Here is a 15,370-nt window from a genome sequence, read left to right on the forward strand (position 1 = left end):
ATTTTACCTTTCCATTGAGTTCACGATGGAGGGCTGGTTGATTTCCAGTTTTTAAGTCTGTGTTGACGAGAAAAGTATCTTCCAACCCATTGGGGATCTCACTGCACCTTAATATGCCATATCTTTAAATATGCCGACAGACAGATTAAAAGTACATTTCCACTGTAATTCTTCCAACAGCCAACTTTCTAACTCTGCCCATAATTTTGGGACTTTATAGCATTCCCAGAAGCCATGGACTATTGAGTCATTGTTAGTTTTACACTAAAGACATAACTCTGCTATTGTGCTGTAGAATTTGTGAATTGTGTCTCTTGTGTAATACATTCTATACATTAATTTATACTGGATTAAGCACACATTTTCATTAACTGCAATTTAGTTAGTTACGTTCCAACATCCCCTCCATCTTGTGCCAATATCAGTTATTTTTAAGTCTTTGTTCCAATAGTTTATGCTTTTTCTTAGGGAATGTCAGTTGGATCGGTCTCTCCAAGGTTTTGTATATCTTAGCAATCATATAAATATCATTTTCTGACACCAGCAGGATTCCCTCAAGATTGTTCTTATGTCCAAAGATTTCAAATCAAAATTTCTGCATACAAAACTTTTAAGTTGCATGTATATGAAAATATCTACATTGGTCAGTCCAACATTGCATTTTAATTCTGTCATGGAAATACATGTATTTCCTATTACCAAGTAATTTACGGTTTCTATGACATTAGTTCTCCATGTGGACCAATTTATGGGTGAATTCGGAATAACTATGAAAGGATTGTTCCATAGAGTTGTGTTTTAGGGAGTGATATTTGTTATTGTACAATACATTTCATTTTCTTCCATATTGTTATAGTGTTCTTAACTATGATGTTGTTAATGTTCTTAGCTTTATCCTTTGAAAATAGACATGTGAAAAGATTCTGGGGATGACCATGCGTATCTTCAATGTGTACCCATTGTTCCTCTTTAGTGCATTTTACTATACACTGGTTACAGTGTCGATTTTAGCATGTAAATCTTGGTGGGGCTAAAAAAACAAATATTTTTTGTTGTTGTTGCATGCCAACAAAGCCACTGCACTACACAACCCTAAACAATACATTAATTGCACTATAACAGTGACAAACGATGCCCACAAACTGTTACGCCCTACATAAAGCTGTCCCAACAGCAGTTTTCTTTTCAGCACCATGGAGTGAATCCTTACCACCACTACACCTGGCTATCAGGAGCCTTGTCTGGCAGCAAAACAGTTAATTCAGACTCATTTACTGCCTTTAAAAAAAACATAGCTGATATGGCTGACTTGCTTAAACAAATGTGGTTTCTGCTGACAATTGAGATGTACAAACTATGGCATAAGGGAACGATGAGTGGATAAGAGACAATCCGTAATTTCGATTAAGACATTCATGAGCGATCTAAGATGATGTAGTCAATATAACTATTTGTTAAGAACTTTTGAAATGTACAGCGACAGAATTCAGAACCTGGGCCGTTCTTACAGTATTCTCTCTGTAAACCAATCTGAACAGGAAGGTGGAGCGGCGGTCCTTCTTGTGGGTAAATTCTGTCATCAAAGTCATTGGTGGAGTAGAAGGCTGGTGGTCTTTATAGGCCAGTAGGTGGACAGTGAGGCCATCCTACCTTCTCACCTCTCAAGGTATGTTCTCTTGATAAGTGTGTGAATTGGAAAATTTCCCAGCCCTGTTACACCCTGATCTGTTTCACCTGTCCTTGTGATTGTCTCCACCCTCCTCCAGCTGTCGCCCATCTTCCTCATTATCCCCTGTGAATTTATACCTGTGTTCTCTGTTTGTCCGTTGCCAGTTCGTCTTGTTTGTCAAGTCAACCAGCGTTTTTCTTCTCAGCGCCTGCTTTTCCCAGTCTCTCTTTTTCTCTTTCTCTTTTCTTTTTCTAGCCCTCCTGGTTTTGACCCTTGCCTGTTCTGACTCTGAGCCTGCCTGCCTGACCAATCTGCCTGAGCCTTCCTGCCTGCCATCCTGTACCTTTGCCCCACCTTTGGATTGTTGACCTCTGCCTACCCTGAGACTGCCTGCCATCCAATACCATTGCCCCACCTCTGGTTTACTGACTCCTGAATGCCTTGACCTGTCTATTGCTTGCCCCTGTTGGAATATTAAACCATTGTCAATTTGACGTGTCTGCATCTGGGTCTTTCCTTGATTCCTGATAGGTCCTGCTAAGCATTTGAAATGTAACGAGTACTTTTGGGTGTCAGGGAAAATGTTTGGAGTAAAAAGTTCATTATTTTCCTTAGAAATTTAGTGAAGTAAAAGTTGTCCAAAGTATAATTGTAAAGTACAGATAACCCTGAAACTACTTAAGTAGTACTGGACATTGGGCACAGATTTGTGCGGCGATTGTTACGTATATTTGGGTGCGTACCATTATCTTCCACAAGCACTTACCATTCCCCCATTGGACACATGACTCACACTGTGATTCATGCATCCAAGGTAACCCAATAGTGGCAGTTAAATAAAAATAAACAAATCAGAATAACAAATAAAATTAGAATTACAACCCTTGATAACTCCATAAGGAAATAATTGTTTCCCATAAGGGAATTCAAGTAATAGTAAAATAGACTAGAGACAGGTTTCCCTCACACCACTCATGCACTTGTTGTGTGTGAGTAGCTCACCTGCCCCTCCCTTTGTGCTTTCTTCACAGTTCAGGGTCAGCGCTCTGTCTTTCTCCTTCTCGCCCATCCGATTCAGAATTAGAACTATTGATTCATTATAAATGGTAAAGAAAAAAGGCCAGGTATATAAACACAAATCTGGTGAGATTTGTATCAACAACAATACCCTTCATAATTATCTGCGTTTACATATTATATTAAAATTTTAACCAATGTCACTGATGTTTCTAGCAGGGGTGATCAGACCTCACCAGAAGGTTAGGACAGAGGTCATTCAACACCATTAAGTGAGTCTGTTCTTTCCCTTTTCTTTCACTGTACTTCAGACTCATTGTTGTCAAACATTCTCTACACCAGGGTAACATTGGGTTCTTCAGTACATTTCTTATCAGGAGAACATGTATTCAATCAAAATTCAGACAATAGTCACTTCAGAAATGGACATTTGTGTGCCATTTCAGGTGCATCCTTTTTAACCCGTGAAGAACCTACTAAAGCCAAATAGAAAAACCACACACATTAAATCAGACAGTAATAACACCACTACACATATTCATAACATGTGGGCTGCGTGTGTATGCTGTTGTGTGGTTAAACGTAGGGCAAAAACAAACAAATTGCCAGTCCTACTTAATTTGGGAGCTTCCTTAATTAACAGCCAGATCCAGGTACCTTTATACTTTATAGTACTGCAGAATTTCACTAATTGCTCTACCAAGGCAGCAGCCTCAGGAAGCATTTCAAAGGAAGAGATTCAGAATCATTGTTAAACTAATCAGAATACTTAGTATATGACATTCCATCAGTCCTGGAAGAGAAAATAAACAGTTAGTTTTCATTATACTACATCTTATTCAATCCTAAAAATTCACAATTTTATTTAAGTTCTAAAAATGTCATATTTGGTACTACTACGCCTATGTACCTCGCTCTCTTTTTTAATCAAGCTTACTGCATTTTGGGCAGGAAGCCTCAATAAAACCATGCGTATACATAATCATACTGAAGACAGATGATTCAGGTTCCAATTAAGCAAAATAGACACTAAAGTAAACGATCCCAGAGCTCCTTTCACTTGCGATATTAACATCTAGACCTGTTATATTGACATATGGCTTGCGTTCTGTACTAGTCAAAATATGAAACCTGTTGTTTAACAAATCTGCTAGGGCCTGCAAAAAGTTGCTGCTGGCTTATCAGGGGGCCATTCCGGAGTGCTTGAAAAATATGTCTCTCATCCTGCTCGAGAAACCATGGGCATCTTCACCATCAGTCATAACACAGGATGTAATTTTGGTCCAATCTACTCGAGTAGGGTAATAGTGTTACACTACTGCTGTTACGGCTTCTATTTTCCCTGGCAGGTTCTGTGGGGGTCTCCCAATCAGCGTCCCTAGCCAATTGGGTGCAGCAACTGCATCCTAATCAATTCTGGACTAGATGTACAACATCTGTGTGCAGGAATAAACGTTTACAATGTTTGTACTTTGATGAGCTGGAGGAGGAGGTGGAAGGACATTTCAATTTAATGTGCTCCAGTGGAAGATACAAAACCACTAGAGTTGGGGGTTGAGGCTGTGTATGGGGAGCAAAGGGAGGGGTCAGTTTTTTTTATTTTTTTATTTTACCAGGCAAGTCAGTTAAGAACAAATTCTTATTTTCAATGACGGCCTAGGAACAGTGGGTTAACTGCCTGTTCAGGGGCAGAACGACAGATTTGTACCTTGTCAGCTCTGGGGTTTGAACTCGCAACCTTCCGGTTACTAGTCCAACGCTCTAACCAGTAGGCGGAGGCGATTTTAAAATGAACTGGATCAGCACCTTCAACTGTACACTTAGAGGGTTTACCACCCATGATTTCTAATTGATTTCTTAGTCCTCTATTATTACACAAAATCTCTGGTAACCCATTATACACACATGCAACTTGATAACCCTCTCATGTGTGCAAACCAATTATATATATTATGATACTTCTCTACAATCCCATTATACACACATACGACATGATAACCCTGTCATGTGTGCAAACCGATTACTTATATTATAATACTTCTTTGGTAACCTATTATGCACACAAAGGACTTGATAACCCTCTCATCATATATACAGTGCCTTGCGAAAGTATTCGGCCCCCTTGAACTTTGCGAACTTTTGCCACATTTCAGGATTCAAACATAAAGATATAAAACTGTATTTTTTTGTGAAGAATCAACAACAAGTGGGACACAATCATGAAGTGGAACGACATTTATTGGATATTTCAAACTTTTTTAACAAATCAAAAACGGAAAAATTGGCCGTGCAAAATTATTCAGCCCCCTTAAGTTAATACTTTGTAGCGCCACCTTTTGCTGCGATTACAGTTGCTTGGGGTATGTCTCTATCAGTTTTGCACATTTTTTCCCATTCCTCCTTGCAAAACAGCTCGAGCTCAGTGAGGTTGGATGAAGAGCATTTGTGAACAGCAGTTTTCAGTTCTTTCCACAGATTCTCGATTGGATTCAGGTCTGGACTTTGACTTGGCCATTCTAACACCTGGATATGTTTATTTTTTAACCATTCCATTGTAGATTTTGCTTTATGTTTTGGATCATTGTCTTGTTGGAAGACAAATCTCCGTCCCAGTCTCAGGTCTTTTGCAGACTCCATCAGGTTTTCTTCCAGAATGGTCCTGTATTTGGCTCCATACATCTTCCCATCAATTTTAACCATCTTCCCTGTCCCTGCTGAAGAAAAGCAGGCCCAAACCATGATGCTGCCACCACCATGTTTGACAATGGGGATGGTGTGTTCAGGGTGATGAGCTGTGTTGCTTTTACGCCAAACATAACGTTTTGCATTGTTGCACTTTCTTCCACATGTTTGGTGTGTCTCCCAGGTGGCTTGTGGCAAACTTTAAACAACACTTTTTATGGATATCTTTAAGAAATGTCTTTCTTCTTGCCACACTTCCATAAAGGCCAGATTTGTGCAATATACGACTGATTGTTGTCCTATGGACAGAGTCTCACACCTCAGCTGTAGATCTCTGCAGTTCATCCAGAGTGATCATGGGCCTCTTGGCTGCATCTCTAATCAGTCTTCTCCTTGTATGAGCTGAAAGTTTAGAGGGACGGCCAGGTCTTGGTAGATTTGCAGTGGTCTGATACTCCTTCCATTTCAATATTATCGCTTGCACAGTGCTCCTTGGGATGTTTAAAGCTTGGGAAATCTTTTTGTATCCAAATCCGGCTTTAAACTTCTTCACAACAGTATCTCGGACCTGCCTGGTGTGTTCCTTGTTCTTCATGATGCTCTCTGCGCTTTTAACGGACCTCTGAGACTATCACAGTGCAGGTGCATTTATACGGAGACTTGATTACACACAGGTGGATTGTATTTGTCATCATTAGTCATTTAGGTCAACATTGGATCATTCAGAGATCCTCACTGAACTTCTGGAGAGAGTTTGCTGCACTGAAAGTAAAGGGGCTGAATAATTTTGCACGCCCAATCTTTCAGTTTTTGATTTGTTAAAAAAGTTTGAAATATCCAATAAATGTCGTTCCACTTCATGATTGTGTCCCACTTGTTGTTGATTCTTCACAAAAAAATACATTTTATATCTTTATGTTTGAAGCCTGAAATGTTTCAAAAAGTCGCAAAGTTCAAGGGGGCCGAATACTTTCACAAGGCACTGTATAATTGCAGGCTATTGAATTCCTACTTGCAGGCTATCCAAATCCTGCTGTAGGCTATCCAATTCTTATTTGCAGGCTATCCAATTTCTTCTAATATACCGTTCTAATAGTATATTTCATGTGTTTGTAGGTAATCCAATCCCTACTATTGGAGACACATAATGTAAATCGGTTTCCTTAGATTTACTCTCCGCATCTATTTCCTTAGATCCTATGAACCGATTTCCTTAGGTTCTCTAAACCAGTTTCCTGGTTCCTCTAAACCAGTTTTACTCTGCTCCCATTGATCAATGTTAACTCTGGGTCAATTTCCTTAGATCCTCTGAACCAATTTCCTTAGGTTCTACTGTTCACCGGCCAGATTAATTATTATAGTTCAATAATTCTGCCAAATTTAACCCCAACATTTAATGGATGAGGAGGACAAGAAATCTCTTATCATTAACGCTCGACTGGAAAACAGACAGTCCCTCACTGAGATTTTTGAATGTCTCTTCTTAGTTGTGACCGGAGGGATGCCTGGGTCAAAGCCAAGTGAAACGGGTCAAGAAGTCAGGTTGCTCTCATCCAGGTCACGGCACCAAATCTTGTGGAAAACTGTATCCAAAAACTCTAGGCAGAGGCTATTGAAGGGATAATAGTGAATATTTAATAGCTTTAGCTTGAAGAGTAAGTAGTTATCTGCCGCTTATAAAGTGGGAGGTAATAATACAATCATATTGTTTCACAACAGTTATTTTATACAAGCAACAGTTCCAGAACACAGAACAGAGTATAAACCTTGAGAAGTTACAACAGCTCAGCCCAATTCTGCTACCACAATGCTACTTATCCCTGGAGCTGGCCCTGCACACGACTGGAAGTCACTTTGGACAAGCACCTCTTTTATCTCAAGAGTTTTCTGAACTATTAACCTCGGTATGCCTCATCTTCTCCAACATTTTAATTTTGGGAGACTTTAACATCCATGTTGACTCACCCAAGCATGGCTGCTGACTTTCTTAACTTTCTGGACTGTCTCTAAACCTTGTGCAATATGTAAATGTTCCCACCCACAACCGTGGACAGACCGACTATATTATCCCTGGAGATATCCCTGCCTTGATCTTGGATGTCCTGACCTGGAGCTAGGCATCTCTGACCACAAGGCTGTGACACTGTCTCTGACGAATGCAACTCTTCTCCACTGCCCAAAAAGGACCATTCAATTCTGTAACCGGAGGAAACATAACCCATCCCAGAAACACATCCAGCCCACCTTTGAGTCTGTGTCAAAGGTCAGACTCAAAGGTCAGACTCAAAGGCTCACTGCAGTCAGACTCAAAGGTGGCCTGGATGTGTTTCTGGGATGGGTTAAGTGTACCATCATCTTTGAAATGCAAGAGAAAGGTCATAATGTATTATTCCAGCCCAGGTACAATTTAGATTTTGGCCACTAGAAGGTAGCAGTGCATGTGCAAAGTTTATACAGATCCAATGAACCATTGTATTTCTGTTCAAAATGTTGTGTCAAGACTGCCCAAATGTGCCTGGTTTGTTTGTTATTAACTTTTCAAGTTCAAAACTGTGCACTCTTCTAAAACAATAGCATGGTATTCTGTCACTGTAATAGCTACTGTAAATTGGACTGCGCGGTTAGATTAATAAGAATTTAAGCTTTCTGCCAATATCAGATATGTCTATGTCCTGGGAAATGTTCTTGTTACTTACAACCTCATGCTAATCGCATTAGCCTATGTTAGCTCAACAATCCATTGGGGGACCCACCAATTCTGAAGTAGTTTTAATGGTGGTCGGACCCATCTATGTGAAGCTAGCCACAATAAGGATTAGCCACAATAGTGGACTCTGCAGTTAGCCTTCAAAATAAAAGTTTGTCATTGACATTTATGCAAATGAATACAAATAGTAGAATTATGCCATAATTGAATAGATCATGCTAAACGAGGTTGGAATGTTGTTATATAAAATCAACAGATGACAATAATTTGTTAATTTGTCAAAAATCTGTTCAAATCACACTGGATGTATTATACTTTATAATTGCATTGGGGCATACTTATTTCACTGTACAGCCTTACCAATGGATTGCGGATCAATGACATGGGGTATCAGTCTATTCAGTGTCACCCAGAGAACATTAGCATCGTTGCTTTTATTGCGGGACTCTGAAACAATTGTGAATTGAGACACATTTATTGTCAACCTATGTGTATTGAACACTATTCCTGAGGAAAAACAATACAGTGTGGATGTTTTGGAGAAAAAATTGCTTGGGTATTGAATAGACTGATAGATACCCCATTTCATTGATCCCCAATCCTTAGGTAAAGCTGTACAGTGCAATATGAATGTCAATACACACAATAGGCTGACTGGGGAGGTGATTCACACAGTCACAGTCCCGCAAAAAGAGCAATAGTACAACGCTAATATTTGTGTAAACTCTGCACAGTTGTGTTCTGTGGGTGCTGCCGAGTAGACTGATAACCCATTTCATTGCTTCACATTCCAACCTTGTTTCACATTATCTCGTCTAAAAATGTCATGATTCCACCAATTGTAACCTTTCAAATAGGTACTTTTATTTTGAAGGCAAACCGCAAATTCCACAATTGTGCCTAATCCTTATTGTGTCTAGCTTCACAACACATAGCCCGGTCTGGTCGAGCCTCACTAGCTAGGTGGCTGCTTATAACGTTAGCTTTGGGCAACAGGGTTAAGTAGCTGGCTAGCTATTTATTTTCATGAACTGAAGTTCAATTTCAATAGGCGAACAACAAGTGGCTACCTAGCTAATACTTACTCACAAGGATTCCTAAATCATTGCTAAGAATAATGAAAATGACTGCAGTTTCTACTGGTCATTGTTTTCAGACTGGTTGTATTGGTGCTAGCTAGATAACAAGCTAAAGCTAGCTAGCTACCCCAGAAGTTGCGATCAAATAAATAATGCTTTACGCGGTATTGCAAACATATCATTCGTGGCTGGTGTTTGATTGTTTGCAGACATTTTGGTACAGCTTTGACAGTCCTACTGATAGTTGTGCTGGCGCTTGGCTTGCACGTGCAAATTCAGAACACACAGCCGACACATCTTTCTCGCTGATTTACACACTGAAGCTATGTTGCACTTGGTGACCTCTGACTGTTTCATCCTAACATCGTTGGTGCCGACGTGGATAACAATATCCCTATACTCTCTATACTCGCCAGTTTTAGCTTTAGCCAGCACCATCATCAGATTAGCCTTAACGTCAGTATCCCTGCCCCCTGGTAAACAGTGTATGATCGCTGGATGATTCGTTTTAAGTCTAATACTGCAGGTAATGGAGTCGCCAATGACTAGGGTTTTCAATTTGTCAGAGCTAATGGTGGGAGGCTTCAGCGTCTCAGACCCCATAACAGGAGGAGTAGAGAGCAGAGAAGGCTCGGCCTCTGACTCCGACTCGCTGCTTAATGGGGAGAATCTTTTGAAAGTTTCTGTCCGCTGAATGAGCGACACCGGTTGAGCATTCCTACAGCATTTCCCTCCAGAAGCCATTAGAAAGTTGTCCGGCTGCGGGGACTGTGCGAGGGGATTTATACTACTATCTGTACTTACTGGTGGCACAGACGCTGTTTCATCCTTTCCTACACTGAAATTTCCCTTGCCTAAAGATTGCGTCTGAAGCTGGGCTTGCAGCACAGCTATCCCCGCCATAAGGAGATTGTTCTCCTGTATATTATGAGTACAGCGACTGCAATTAGAAGCCATAATGTCAATGTTATTACTTAGCTTCGGCTGGTGGAAGTCCTGATGAACCACGGCCAGATAAAGTGTTCGGAGTGAAAAAGTTGAATGACAAAAGTAGAGCAAGGGAAAAACAAAAAATATAAACAGTAATTAAAAAGTAAAAACCCTAAAGTTGTCATGTTTTAAAGTAAGGTTAGCAACAAAACACACAGCAGCACGTAAACAAGTCTGCCAAAAATGTCCGGGAACTTGCAGGGGCCTTGGTGGAAGAGTGGGGTAACATCTCACAACAAGAACTGGCAAATCTGGTGCAGTCCATGAGGAGGAGATGCACTGCAGTACTTAATGCAGCTGGTGGCTACACCTGATACTGACAGTTACTTTTGATTTTGACCCCCCTTTGTTCAGGGACACATTATTCCATTTCTGTTAGTCACATGTCTGTGGAACTTGTTCAGTTTATGTCTCAGTTGTTGAATCTTATGTTCATACAAATAGTTACACATGTTAAGTTTGCTAAAAATTAACACAGTTGACAGTGAGAGGAAGTTTATTTTTTTGCTGAGTTTAGGTATGCACGTCAGCTTTGACATTGGTTTTGCACATCGGCATTAAACTAGACATCGGGCCGATATCGATGTTGCAATTTTTAGCTAATATCGGCCAATTCTTATATGTTCACCGATATATCGTGCATCTCTACATGGAACGATTTAATCTCTGAGCTCCTTCCCTGACTGAGATCAGAGAGGGATCTACCTTGTAGTTGCTTGTATTAAAGATTCACTATTATACCTTAAATAGTCTCTGCCTGGATTCTTTGGATACAGTTTTCCACAACAGAGGCATAAACGGTCGCTGAGGGTCCTCGGCCACTATGGGGCCACCGACTCCTGAGTTTTTTTAGAAACTCAGTCGGGGATCTCAACTTACTATTGAGAGTTGAATAGTAGAATACACAAGGTGCCAGGTCGAAATTTGGTTGTGCATCAGCAGTTTATATCTTGTTTTGTCAGTCACTGACAGTCTCTCCATTAACCATGTCAGCTAATAATTTTTGTTTGGTAAGTTAGTTTAGCCAGTTATATATATGGACCGGGAATGCAGGGCACAAGCCCAGGGGCCCTTACCTCCAGAGAGCCCACATTGTTTTTCTTAGTCACCCTCACTCAGATATCATTAACATGGTATATGCCATGGCAACATTAGTAAAACTGCAGGAAATATGGTTTAAAACTGAAAAGAAATGGTCTGCCCTATGGTAAAATTTGTAGATTAAATGTATTATGAAATTGCAAACATTTTCTCGCCCCACGGCAGAATGAGTAGAATTGCATGAAATTTGTTTTACAACTGCACAAATGTCTCTCTGCCCCATGGCAAAAAGTAGAATTGCATGATATTTGTTATAAAATTGCAAAATGTGTAAAACTGCTTTAAACTTGTTTTAAAACTGCAACATTCCCTACTTCCTTTTGCAAAATGTGTTGAATTTCAGTATGCTAACGTTAAAAAGTGACTGCCCCTAAAAAACAACTAATACCTTGAAAATGGCCTATCCGGCGTCCATAAGAGTCAGAAACTATAACGATGTTCGCTGAGAGTCAGGAAACATTTCAGGGAATGAATGTTTTAATAAAATAAGATAAACAGAACAAGAACTTTGAACAACGCACAGACGTGAAACAGAAACAATGATGCCTGGGGAAGGAACCAAAGGGAGTGACATATAGGGCAGGTAATCAAGGAAGTGATGGAGTCCAGGCGAGTCTGACTATGCGCAGGTGCGGGTAACGATGGTGACAGGTGTGGGCCATAATGAGCAGCCTGGTGACCTAGAGGATGGAGAGGAAGCACACTGACAGAAACAGTTATTCTATTGGCAAAATTACTACAAAGTGCAAATAGGATAATTGTGGATATAAAATCAGTCTGATCTAAAACCTCGGTGAGTCACAACGAGTAAATTATGGTTGGTTTTGGATTACAATTATGTCAGCAAATCATGCCCCCTTTTGCCAAACTCCACTTGCAAATCGCCCCTCCGGTCACTTCGCTTCCCATCATTGAATGGGGCTCCCATGTTTCATAGCCCCCAACCAAAGTGTTCAACGGATCACGGCCGTTTGAGACTGAAAAGCCCTTTACGGATTGACCATGCAATGCATGCTTGCAGCAGGATGCACTGCCAACAACTCAGCTTTGGCTTGGAAACATTCCAAAAGGAAGCAAATTATTAGTAGGAAAAACATTTGCCATGATTGTGATGTCGCCAGATTGACTTTGACTAACTAAGATTGATGGGACCACTTTATTTTAGCTAGCCAACTTGAGCATTTCTAGCTATTTTTGACTAACTTTGATAGTAACAGTAATGGCAACATTGCCATCTCTCTAAAGTAAATTTTACTAACCTTAACACTTTAACCTAACTCCTAACCCTAACCTTAACCCTAACCCCTAGCCTAGCTAACATTAGCCACCACAAATTGGAATTTGTAACATATCATACGTATTGCAAATTCATAACATACTGTACGAATTGCAATTCGTAACATATAATAAGATTCATAATTTGAAACATATCACATGAAAGGGATGATGGACATCCACAAAATAATACATACTATATCATATTAAATGGATATTGTCCCGAGTTACTGCCCTGATGACACAGATGACTTCATCAACAACGACAGGTAATGTAAAATGTGAAAAGCTGATAATTTTTTTACCTGGCTTGATAAAATAGTAGGCTAATTCTTCAGTAGGCCAATAGAGTCATTTTTTTTGTGTGAAGTGCATTATCAAAAAGCTTTGTCCTTTCATTAGAACAAAATGCAATTTACCACTTCTATTATATCACCCTGTCGCAGGACATCCCAGTCATCACCGCCTCATACGATTGCATGCTGCAGTTGTTTGAGAGATGTCCAGTATGCAGGTGAACATGCAGCATAGAGGAGACAAGCAAGGGGGCCCTCATCAGCATCATGCAGACATGCAGACCGGTTGTCAGCAACCTTCACCTGTCAGCTGCAACAGCTTTCACAGGCTCATCATTTGTACAAATACAGAAGGTAACCCACTTCATTACTTTGATACATTTGATAACCCAATTGTGAAATAAAATATGTAAACTGACATTATTTGTTGCGTATTTCCTACTTAGAAGCATAGAATGTCCAGGGCATAACCAAGCTTGATGGAGCCAGCCTAAGTGCTGTGTCCACTATTCTATTTCACTTCACATTTTATGATATCTGAAGTAAAATATAAAATGGCTGTTGGTTCCACCAGGCTAATCATAGCCACCATTGATAATAAAATCAGTGCTCAGAATTAGTTACAGTGCCCTCGGAAAGTATTCGGACCCCTTTACTTTTTCCACATTTTGTTAGGTTACAGTCTTCTCTAAACTTGATGGAATAGTCCCCCCCCCCCTCATAAATCTACACACAATACCCATAATGACAAAGCAAAAACAGGTTTTTAGAAAGGTCTGCTTATTTATAAAATAAAATAAATGGAAATATCACATTTACATAAGTATTCAGACTCTTTACTCAGTACTTTGTTGAAGCACCTTTGGCAGCAATTACAGCCTTGAGTTTTCTTGGGTAGATGCTACAATCTTGGCACACCTGCATTTAGGGAGTTTATCCCTTTCTTTTCTGCAGATCCTCTCAAGCTCTGTCAGGTTGGATGGGGAGCGTTGCTGCACAGCTATTTTCAGGTCTCTTCAGAGATGTTCGATCGGGTTCAAGTCCCCAGGCTCTGGCTGGGCCACTCAAGGACATTCAGAGACTTGTCCCAAAGCCACTCATGCGTTGTCTTGGTTGTGTACTTTGGGTTGTTGTCCTGTTGGAAGGTTGAATTTTCGCTCCAGTCTGAGGAGTGGCTTCCGTCTGACCACTACCATAAAGGCCTGATTGGTGGAGTGCTGCAGAGATGGTTGTCCTTCTGGAAGGGTCTCCCATCTCCACAGAGGAACTCTAAAGCTCTGTCAGAGTGACCATCAGGCAAAACGGGGCAAGCAAACTTGATGGAATAATGAGTAAGTCATATTGCCATTTAGAGTGATTTACATTGCTGATGTTACTGTATCACATATACACACTGTTAACCTTAGATCTGTAATTTTTTACTGACAACTCACAGGTGTTGGTTTTGAGATTATCTGTATTATTGATGCTGCAAGTTACAGGGCTAAAATTGTTTTTGCACACTTCGACACTGTGAAGAGGACTGAAAATGTCGCCCTCTGTAGTCTACTACTTGTACTTCTTCTCTACATGAGGTTTGAACCTGATAGTCACAACGATTCAACAATGTGTGGAGTTAGACCATGAAATAAGGTGGCTCATATATGATTACTCAAGTTCATAGGCAAATATGTCTCACCGCCATGGGATTTACTGCAAATAGGCCAAGTGAGCTCAGACCTGTTCTGCAGACCTGGGTCAAATACATGTAATATACTTTCAAATATAGAAAGTATTTGAGGTGTGCTTGATTTAGCTCACTCATTTAATTAGACTATTCCCTTGGTTCCATTGAACAGGTCAAACTAAATAAACTACTCATGTACAGTTATTATACTGATTGATGATGAATAACTTTTTTGTAGATGCATGCATACAAATGAAATGACCTGGCTTCTGTGGCCTCATGAAAGTTAGCAAACTCATATCAAAGGTAAAATGAAATATGTGTTTGCATATATGACAGTAAATTATAGCTTTGTATAAATAACAGAGAAATAGTCAAGTTCAGACAATATTTATGTCGTTTTTTTTCTAGTGGTGTATAGCCTTGAAGAAAAGGGCTATAGGTGCAGTGAAAGGTGTTGTTTTACAGAGTCAGCCATAGTAGTACAGTATGACGAGACAATCAGCTTCACCTACAAGTGAGGGCACCTTTTAAAAATGTAAACATAAGAACAAGACAAATTATGAGCTTTCAGAGAAATTAAGAGGCACTGTTGCAGAGTGCCCACACCCTTAACAGCTCAGGCTAATAGCTTAATGTTCCAGTATTCACCATTTTTTTTACAAAACATATTTGACCACTGTCAAATTCATTTTTGACCCCATTCAACCCTCATCATAACTACATTCTCCCAGACAGTACATAGGATCATAATTTGACCTATATTGTCACAGCAAAATAATCCTGCAGCAACAGGATTTGAATGTTTAGTCCACAATGTTGCTTGATCAGTGGTTAGGCTATTAGCTGGCCAAAAGTAGTCTACATGAAAGTGCTGTTAATATAACC

The sequence above is a fragment of the Oncorhynchus masou genome, chromosome 24, assembly GCF_036934945.1.
Source record: "Oncorhynchus masou masou isolate Uvic2021 chromosome 24, UVic_Omas_1.1, whole genome shotgun sequence".
Classification (NCBI taxonomy): Eukaryota; Metazoa; Chordata; class Actinopteri; order Salmoniformes; family Salmonidae; genus Oncorhynchus; species Oncorhynchus masou.